The sequence below is a fragment of the Artemia franciscana genome, unplaced genomic scaffold, assembly GCF_032884065.1.
Source record: "Artemia franciscana unplaced genomic scaffold, ASM3288406v1 PGA_scaffold_218, whole genome shotgun sequence".
In the NCBI taxonomy this organism is placed as follows: domain Eukaryota; kingdom Metazoa; phylum Arthropoda; class Branchiopoda; order Anostraca; family Artemiidae; genus Artemia; species Artemia franciscana.
In genome coordinates, this window is record NW_027062647.1 from 1,144,201 (window position 1) to 1,153,225 (window position 9,025).

General features: G+C 33.7%; 1 long non-coding RNA gene across 1 annotated transcript; it reads right to left on the reverse strand.

The window, feature by feature from the left end:
- Positions 1–3,985: 3,985 nt before the first annotated feature.
- On the reverse strand, positions 3,986–8,380 carry LOC136041420 (uncharacterized). Its single transcript, XR_010621023.1, has 2 exons — positions 8,281–8,380; positions 3,986–4,436 (listed from the first exon to the last, which is right to left on the reverse strand). It is a non-coding gene; the product is annotated as an uncharacterized LOC136041420 (long non-coding RNA).
- Positions 8,381–9,025: the final 645 nt, after the last annotated feature.

Here is a 9,025-nt window from a genome sequence, read left to right on the forward strand (position 1 = left end):
AGGGGGGGGGTATTGTTGTTGCCCTCCAATCCCTTTGACCAATAAAAAGGGCACTAGCCCTTCCAATTTCCAATCGAATTTGTACGACAACAAATGGCCATTCTCATAGTTTTTATCAGATGCATTTCGTGAAAATACGAGGGTTGGGGGATATCTACCCTTCGATCGCTCTGTCTTGAAAAGAACACTAAAACTTCTGATTACCAAGCCGGATAGGGGGCACCAAGGGGTTTGCCGGATACTATGGATATATAAACAACTAAATTAAAAAGAAATTTGTCGGTAATTTTGAAGCAAACGTTACCAGGGTCTTAACCTAGCTTAAATAGAAAGTTGATGATAAGGACCGCAAGGTACATCAAAACAATACACAATAAAAACATATACAAGTACAAATTCACGAGTTTTTTGTTGTTGTATATAAAAACTAATGCTGGAGTAGATTTTCTTTTAAGCAAAGCATGCAGTTTTATCTACCCTTCGGCTTTCCTAGAAATGGCTCATTAATTGCCATAGTACGTGATATCCCTCCACCATTTCGGTTTATAACGCTTCGAAGAAATGTTATCGTTGGCAATTAAATTTGAAAATATGTTTTTCTTGGGTTTGCCTTAAATACTCGTCATAAGAAACTGAATAAAAAAAAAATTCCGGAAAGTAAGGAGCAACATTAAAACTCAAAACGAACAGAAATTATTCCGCATTATAAGAGGTTGCCCCCTTCCTCAATACATTGCTCTTTACGCTAAAGTTTTAGCAAATTTAAAAAACTTCCTATTCTAATTAAACAGCCCTTGTGTTTTAGTATCAGTTCCTGAAAAAAAAATTGGAAGAACAGTTAAACTTTAGCGTATACAGCAAAGTATTGAGAAGGAAGGCAGTCCATTCATATACGGAGCAATTTCTGTTTGATCTGAGTTTTAATGTTGCTCCTTCCTTCCTATTAAAAAAACTTGATCTCTTGTATCTATTTAGTGATCGTTTTTCAAATAAGGCCATTAAATCTGACTCACTCTTCATGAAAAATTCCCCAAGGCCTTGTTGTTTACTTCCAAAAAGGCTTTTTGTTAAAAAAGCTTAAAGTCATGTTGTTCCCATTGACAACACTGTTTTGTTTGGGCAACATCCGTTTATCCGGAAAAAGTTTAATTCCCTCTTCTTCAGTCCTTGGCAAATCCCAAATATTCATTTTAACTTCCATGGTCAGCCATTATTCTCTATCACTACATATGGCAAACTTAATAAATTTCATTTATGGTCAGAGAAATCAGTTCTACTCAGATCAAGAACTTGAGTGGGGTTGCTACAATGCATATATACCAGGCATAGTTATTGGATCTTTCAACTATGTTGAATAAAACAACGATCTTAAAATTTTGACCAGAAAACTTTGGGGGAAAAGGGTTAGCTTGACGAGCTACATATTAACTATTCCCCTGAGGGTAAATAACTAATTTGTCATATTACATACTAACTTGATTGCCTTAAATCACTCTTGCAAGCAAAAAGGATGAATCTTATAGATACTGGTTTCTGATGATGAGAGCTCAGCTTATTGGGCCAACCACATAGTTGGAGAAAACATTGTTCTTTACCCTGCTATTGACAGGTTGAGCTTCAGGGGGGTACTATTACGTTCTTGAGGAACAATCTATCTGGAAAAGGTTTGGGATGATATCCTGGTCACAAATGAATGTCACACTTCCGAGTTCTCTTGTCACCCAATTTACAATGATGGCCTTTTCAAATTTAAGTCTTGGATTACTAATGAAAATGGCTGCCTCTCAAGGGGAACAATGACATTAATCTTGAAGTCTCTAACTTCTGAAATCTGATTAAAACAAATTGCATAGATTCCTTTAAGTTTAAAAAAAACGTGGGGCGTAACACATTATACCAAAGAGCTGGGAAACTCATTAGTTAGATCTTAGGTAATTTAACCATGGTGAAAATTCCCAAGCATCACTAACATTGCAGCGTCTTTCGACATCTTTAAAAGAATAAAAAAAAAACCATCAAAACCAGCTGGATAATTGACAGACCTTATTAGTAGTGTTAGAGGACCGAAGCTGAAATTTCACTTGAAGTAATTTCTAATCGGCATTGTTTTTTAAAATTATTTCAAGTCAACAAGTTTTAAGTACTTGTCGGCGAACCGTCTAGTGCCAAACGAAAAACAGGTCGTACCCGATTGGGATGGGAGGATATCGTAAGTAAAGATTTAAAGGAAATGGGGGTGTAAGTATAGATTAATACCTGGGAGGGTGTAAAGAGGGAAGTTTTGAATAAAGTTCGTGCCTGGGTTGGCCTCAAGCGGTTTGGTGCTGCAGTGACTTGTTAGCAGTAGTAGTATTTCATGTCAAAATCAAATCTTCGGTAAGAAGGCGTGGAAAAATCTAGGCAGGTCAAAGTAGGCTTTTCAAATTTGATTAGGCAATATCATTCCTGACATTGTACCACTTCCTTAACTCTCTTTAACATTTAATGTATCCAAAATAAGACAAGTGGTCAATCACCACAGTTTAGACGGCATTGGTGATTTTCAGCTTTCCAAGGGAAAGAAAGGGTTTCCCCTTGTGAAAAAAAAATCTTTTGTGAACTACGAGTACAGTGCACAGAAACCGTAGCCCCTCCACCTTGGATACGGCCTTGCCTGACAATTTTATAATTGTTGGTTGTCATCTTTGGGGGCTTTGTAAAATTTGACTAATTAGCTTCGCTTATTCATTTATTTGGCTAAATGTGGGTACATAAGACAAAAATTTATTGTACTAAAAACTTCACAACATGAAACGACCAAAATAAAATACAAGAAAATCCTTGTTGTTAGCCAGCTAAGATGGGTTGAACGGGCAAAAAAGTATTTCTGTTTTGATGACCTTGCTAATTTAAAGTGTACCTAATCTTTTAGTATACTCTATGTGGTGCAATTGATTGTCTCAAGGTGATGTGTTTTAAATAAGGTATGTATGCATGCAGGGAGAGAGGGTCTTTGGGACCATGAAATTTTGAAGTTCCAAGATGTTAAAAATTCTTTTTTGTTGCTTATTACAAATAAAAATACAGATTAAATATGAAAATATACGCCCTCCCAAGGACACTCTTATAATTATTGCTCTAAATCGCTTATATATAATTTATTGGGTCCTCTTCTGTATTACTATCACCCATTCCGAAACTAATTTTTACAAATGTTAATAAAAAAAGGCTTATAGAAATTAATAAAAAATTCATATAAATTACAAAGAAAATTTTACAGCCATTGATAATGCTAAAATTAATACTGTAATAATTACACCCCTCTCCCCTCTCTCACAGTCTAAGTTTTCAGCTTCGTCAGTCAACTTTGAACATGCGTCATTGCTGACTGATGGCTTACAACCAAGTTACCGATTACTTCAAATTCCAAAAAATGATATTTACATCTTTTTTACTATTTGGTAAGCCTAACTATGGTTATAATACATGTTTGTTTGACCCTATTTTTAGTCATTAAATGGTCTTACTCTTTGATGCCAAACTTTTAACAACACCCAGTTTTAATGGTCTCTTTTTAGCAATATCCAAGAGTACACTTTAGAATATTCTTAGATTTCCACAAATATTCCAATTAGAAGTGACCGGTTTTCCAGCTTTGAACTCACTTCCGGAGCATAAATCCACTCCTCTAAGTTATCAAACTTAAAACTGAAAGAATCACTTCACCAATTGATTGCTTCAATAATTATATTTGAAGTATTGTTCTATTTTATCATTTCGTAATTAGTATTAATAAAATCATTGATTGATTTTATAATTTAGCGCAAAGATGCGGAATTTCTTTTTCTATAAAAAAAAAAAACATTCCAGGACTATGATTTTGAGCAAGATCACCTTTCCAATTGACTTAACCATTTTATCAGGGTTCTTTAAATAATTCCTTTCTTTAAGATCGGCAAGTGGCAAGTACTCGATAATCTGTAAGCATACAAACAAAATAAGAAAGTTTCACTTCAACAAGCTAACAATTTTTATTAAGATTAAGAAAAATAAAATGTCTATGATTCTCTTTTTTGTGTCTTGACTCAGGAAGCGGTTCCTTGGCTGAGGAGGAGAGACCACACAATGGGGTAGAGGAGCTTAGATGAGCAGTAATTTCGTTTAGCAAGGGATGAGCAAAAAATATAATAGATTTGAAAATGTTAAGGGTTCCATTTCTTTTAAAACATGAAAAGGGGAGAAAAAAGAGAATAAACAATAGTTTTACTGAAAATTAACTTTACTTAAGGTTGAGAACCCTTGGTTTTTATTTACACTTTATAATTATAAGGGGCCACGTCTGCTGCAACGCCTTTTTCTGTGAAAATAAATGCTATCACACAAAAAGACGGCAACAGTGTACAGACCTCACAGATTTAGTTTCACAGAAACTTACTGCTCAGCTCTCAATTTTAGACCTAGAAAAGAAAAAGGACGTTAATCGACTGGAAATAAAGATAGAGATGGAGATGAAATCAGCTTTTTGAATCTAAATGTATTTGGAAAACTTCCCTGAAAATGAGGATCAAGGTAAAATAAATGGAGATATTTTCTGGTATGTATTTGTATATGGGTCACAAATAGAAGCATGGTCTCAAACGGGTCACAAACAAAAATAACGGTTAATTATTCAACTTTCTTTTTTTTTGTTTAAATATTTTAACTGAGATTATATGAAAAGTTTTTTAGTCTTACATTCAAAAGGTTCTTGGACTATTTTTGACTTAGATTAGGTATTCTCCTCTCACACCACACTGCCTTTCTATGATGAACAAATAAATTTTCAAGTGGGGATAAATCCATTTATTTAGACAGTGAAAAACAAAGACCAAAAAAACAGGCACAAAAGTCCAGATATTTCTATCATATATACAGCGATCGTAATCAATAGAATTACTACTGATGAGGCAGTAATCGATAATCAGTAGAATAAATCTACTCATTTCTGTGAAGTGATTGTGTTATTTTCATTAAGATTCAATGACTTTTAAGGGGTGTTCCCTTTTATGGCCCATTTTCTCAGGCTCGTAACTTTTGATGAAACTCATATATTTTAAATTAGCATAAAAGATCCGATTATATCTATTAGTATCAAAATTCCGTTTTTAGGGTTTTGGTTACTATTGAGCCAAACTGCTCCTTTCTTACAATTTGTTACCACAAGCTGTTAGATAGTCTTTTTCAGGGAAAAAGAAAGTAATAGTTTAAATCTATTCGGATTTTCTTTAAAAATTTATAGCTTGGCCTGCTATTTGTATGCTGGAGAAACTTTTTCAACGATTTTTAACAGCATGCACCCTTTTAAAAATCTGGACACAAATAGTGGTGTTAAATTTAGTTTTATACAGTTTTGTACAGTTGCTTCATAGATTCAAAGAGTGGTGATTAAGGAACAACAAAACGCTACAACAAGAGGTTGCAACCACTTACGCTCCCTGGTATTCCATTAGAAAGAGAAAGCTTTCAAAAACCTTACTTTTTCCCATATTAAAAAAAAAAAAAAAATCCAGAGAACCAAACTAAACCAAATCCAGGTCAGAAAAAATTTGAGAACTTCTCTTATTTTTATGTTAGTTTAAGGAACGCTAAAAATATGCTCTAGCTGCTACTGTGTTAGTCATAAAAAATTTAAAGCAAGGTTTTCCCAGATGGGAACGTTGGGCGCTAATGGGTTAAGTTAAAAATTATTAAAGCACGTGTAAAAACAGAATTTTGACCGCATTTCGGCAAAACGCCCTAAATTGAGATAAGGAGAAACATCCAAGACCATCTATTTCAGAAATGAACAGTATCATCATAAGAAAACGCTCTATCTCGACTTAGGGTTCATTTTTGAGAATATTTGTCTCATTTTTTCCTGCTTAACGGGGAATTTTACAAAGAAAAAAAAAATTACATAACTGGTTCTAACGACAGGAATCTTCAGAACTGATCATTTGGAACTGGATTGAGCACTGGAGGTCAATATACTGATCAGGCAAAATTGATGAAACCCTATAAATTCGTTTAGAAGAAAAGCTAACGCAGAAAAACAATAATGCCTAGACACTGTCAACGAGTGATGAGAAAAATATCAATTATTCTTGATCGCCTACTTTCATAAACATTTTTTTAAGGCCGTGATTAAGTAAACTTGAAAATATCGAGCTTCAAAATTGAAGTTAGGTTAGCCTTCTGTCTTTTAATTCTCTAGAGACCGTCGGTTGTCAAAACTTAAAATAGCACCAATTATCAAGTCTTGTCAAAAGTTTTGATTGACAGCTTCCTTTGGTGAGATGCTTCAGCCGACAAATAGTAATATATTTGGCTGCGTCTTGCAAAGCTTGGTTACCGACCAAGGGAGAAGAGAAAATGAGCAAAAGAGCACTATCATTCTCAAGTCCAAAATGCCCATGTATATGCAACATTGACGGCATGCATAGAGTCCATTTTAAAATTTATTGTTTTTTCCACTTTTTTTTCCTAGGGATAGGCTATATAAAATACCTCAGTTGATTAATTCGAAACTAAATACCAAAATTAGTTGAAAGCTTTCTTCGAGAATTCTTAGAAAACCAAAGGTCTCTTATAAATTAAATAAAAAAAATGAATGAAAGTAAGGAGTGACATTAAAACTTAAAACGAACAGAAATTACTTCGTATATGAAAGGGACTGCTTCCTCGTGAACGCCCCGCTCTTTACGCTGAAGTTTTTTACTGTTTTAAAAAATATAGTTAAGAGAAAGAGTCAGACTTTAGCGTGAAGAGCGGGGCGTTGATGAGGAAGCAGCCCCTTTCATATATGAAGTAATTTCTGTTCGTTTCATGTTTTAATGTCACTCCTTACTTTAAGTTAAAAAACACTTGTTTTTATTTAATTTAATTTCTGAACGTTTTTTAATCAATGCATGTTTTGATTTATGCTCTCCGTAGATGAATAATTAAAACGAAATTTGCATATTTATTTTTTTTTGGCTAAATGGCTTTCTCATAGTTTTGATCGAATGATTTTGAGAAAAAAAGGAGCGGGGAAGGAGGTCTAGTTACCCTAGTAACTTCAACTGATATAATTCCTACAGTACATTTTATCACACAGTTTTTGTTCATCATAGCATTTGCATTTGCAGATGACATACAGCATTTGCAGATGAAAATCTTGCGTCACGACGGCTTTCGGCCTCAATGGTTTCTTTTTCCGCAGAGAAAATATTTTCATAGCTCTTATTAATTGCGTCATTATCTTTATTTTTTGTCAGTCAGAGTACCAATGTCAACTTCCATCTGTTTTTTTTTTTAATTTCAATAGATCTGGTCGGGATTTAAGTAAAGCTCTAAAGCAAAAGATCCTTCTGAATACCAAATTTCATTAAGATCTGATTAGTGTTCGTAGGTTACAAATCCCTCATTTTTTCTAATTTTTTCGAATTAATTTTAAGCTTCCTTCAGGTGAATACTAGGACAATTTTGAATATAACAATTTCAAACAATTCGTAGTAACGAACTGTAGTAAGGAGCGAACCGGCTCATTAGTAATCAACACTAAAAAACAAAATTTTGATACCAATTCATGCGTCACAAAGGTTGTATTTTTATGTCGATTTTTAATATATAGGTTTCATGAAGTTTAGTCTTACCCATCAAGAGTTCAGAGCCTGGGAAAATTTGCCTTATTCTCAAAAAGAGGCGGAAACATATTCTAAAATTTCTGCTCTTTACGCAAAAGTTTTGACTCTTTCTCAGAACTCTTATTTTTTAAAACAATAGCAAGTTTTAGCATAAAGAGTGGGCTGAGGGGATACTGCCTTTCATATACACAATAATTTATCTTCGTTTTAAGATATAATGTCGCTCCTTACTGTCACCTAACAAAACTTGTTGTTGTTTTTTAGTAACTATCACAAGGACATAATAAATGCTGAGGTGAACCTCCTTGGTCCAAAATCGATTCGGAACCAATGAACCACTACAGCTTACGGAAAGATTTCACAAAGGCTCGAATGAACACTTATTTTAATTTCGCAGTTTGAATTACAATCTTCTCTTAAACAAAAACCACAGTAGATTTTTCTGAGAACAGAAGTAGAGAAGTACAGTAGATTAACAGAGGTACAAACAGTATATTCTTGCACTAGCTTACCCCTGCCACACGTTGCTGTGGCACTGCGCACCGCAGCAACACGTGGAATGTCAGCTAGTCTCACCCTAAATATAAAAAATGTAAAAAAATAAACAAAAGAAAACATTTGTAGTATAATAACTATTTGATAATATAATAAATATTACCTTTAATCTTTTCAGCCTCATAACCAACTCTCTTATAAGTGGAATATTCTGATGGTGGTAGAGGAGCATTGAAGCTCCTGCACCTAAAATTGCTATACCTAAAAGAAAAAGAAAACAAACTATTATCAAGAAAACTCAGGTCAGTAGAATAAAATGCCGTAAACTAAGGCAATAAATGGCCACCCAGCATATACGATGCTGGCCAGCACTTCTGAGGATAACGCAATGAAAAATAAATTTATGCTCCCTCTCTCTTTCTTTCTTTCTTTCTCTCTCGTACATGTTCTAACAAAAACCTCAAATTTAAATAAATATTAAACTTGTTTTGAAATGATATGAATACAAATGTTCTGTATTGATTTCAAAATCTGATAACACCTTTTTTACATTTTAATTTATTTTAGTTCGGTTTTCCTCTTTTGGAGTTATGATTGCAGGGTAAGATTTCATATTTGAATATGTGAAATCAATGGCAATTGTATATGAGTTGTACTATCATGAAAGTGCACAGAGATATTTTATTTCATGTAAATTTGAAAAAAACAGATTTTACGATTCAGCCGTCAAAAGAAAAAAGACATTAGCAAAAATAAAAGGATTAGTTCATGTTTTATGACGGCCAATTTCACGGATCACATCTGGTTTCTATCATGTTTTAACAATTGCGTTTTGTCTACTTTGGTAAATGCTTTTGTTTGTCAATACAATTTTTCGTTTAAAAATTGTTTATCCATTTTGCTGAAGA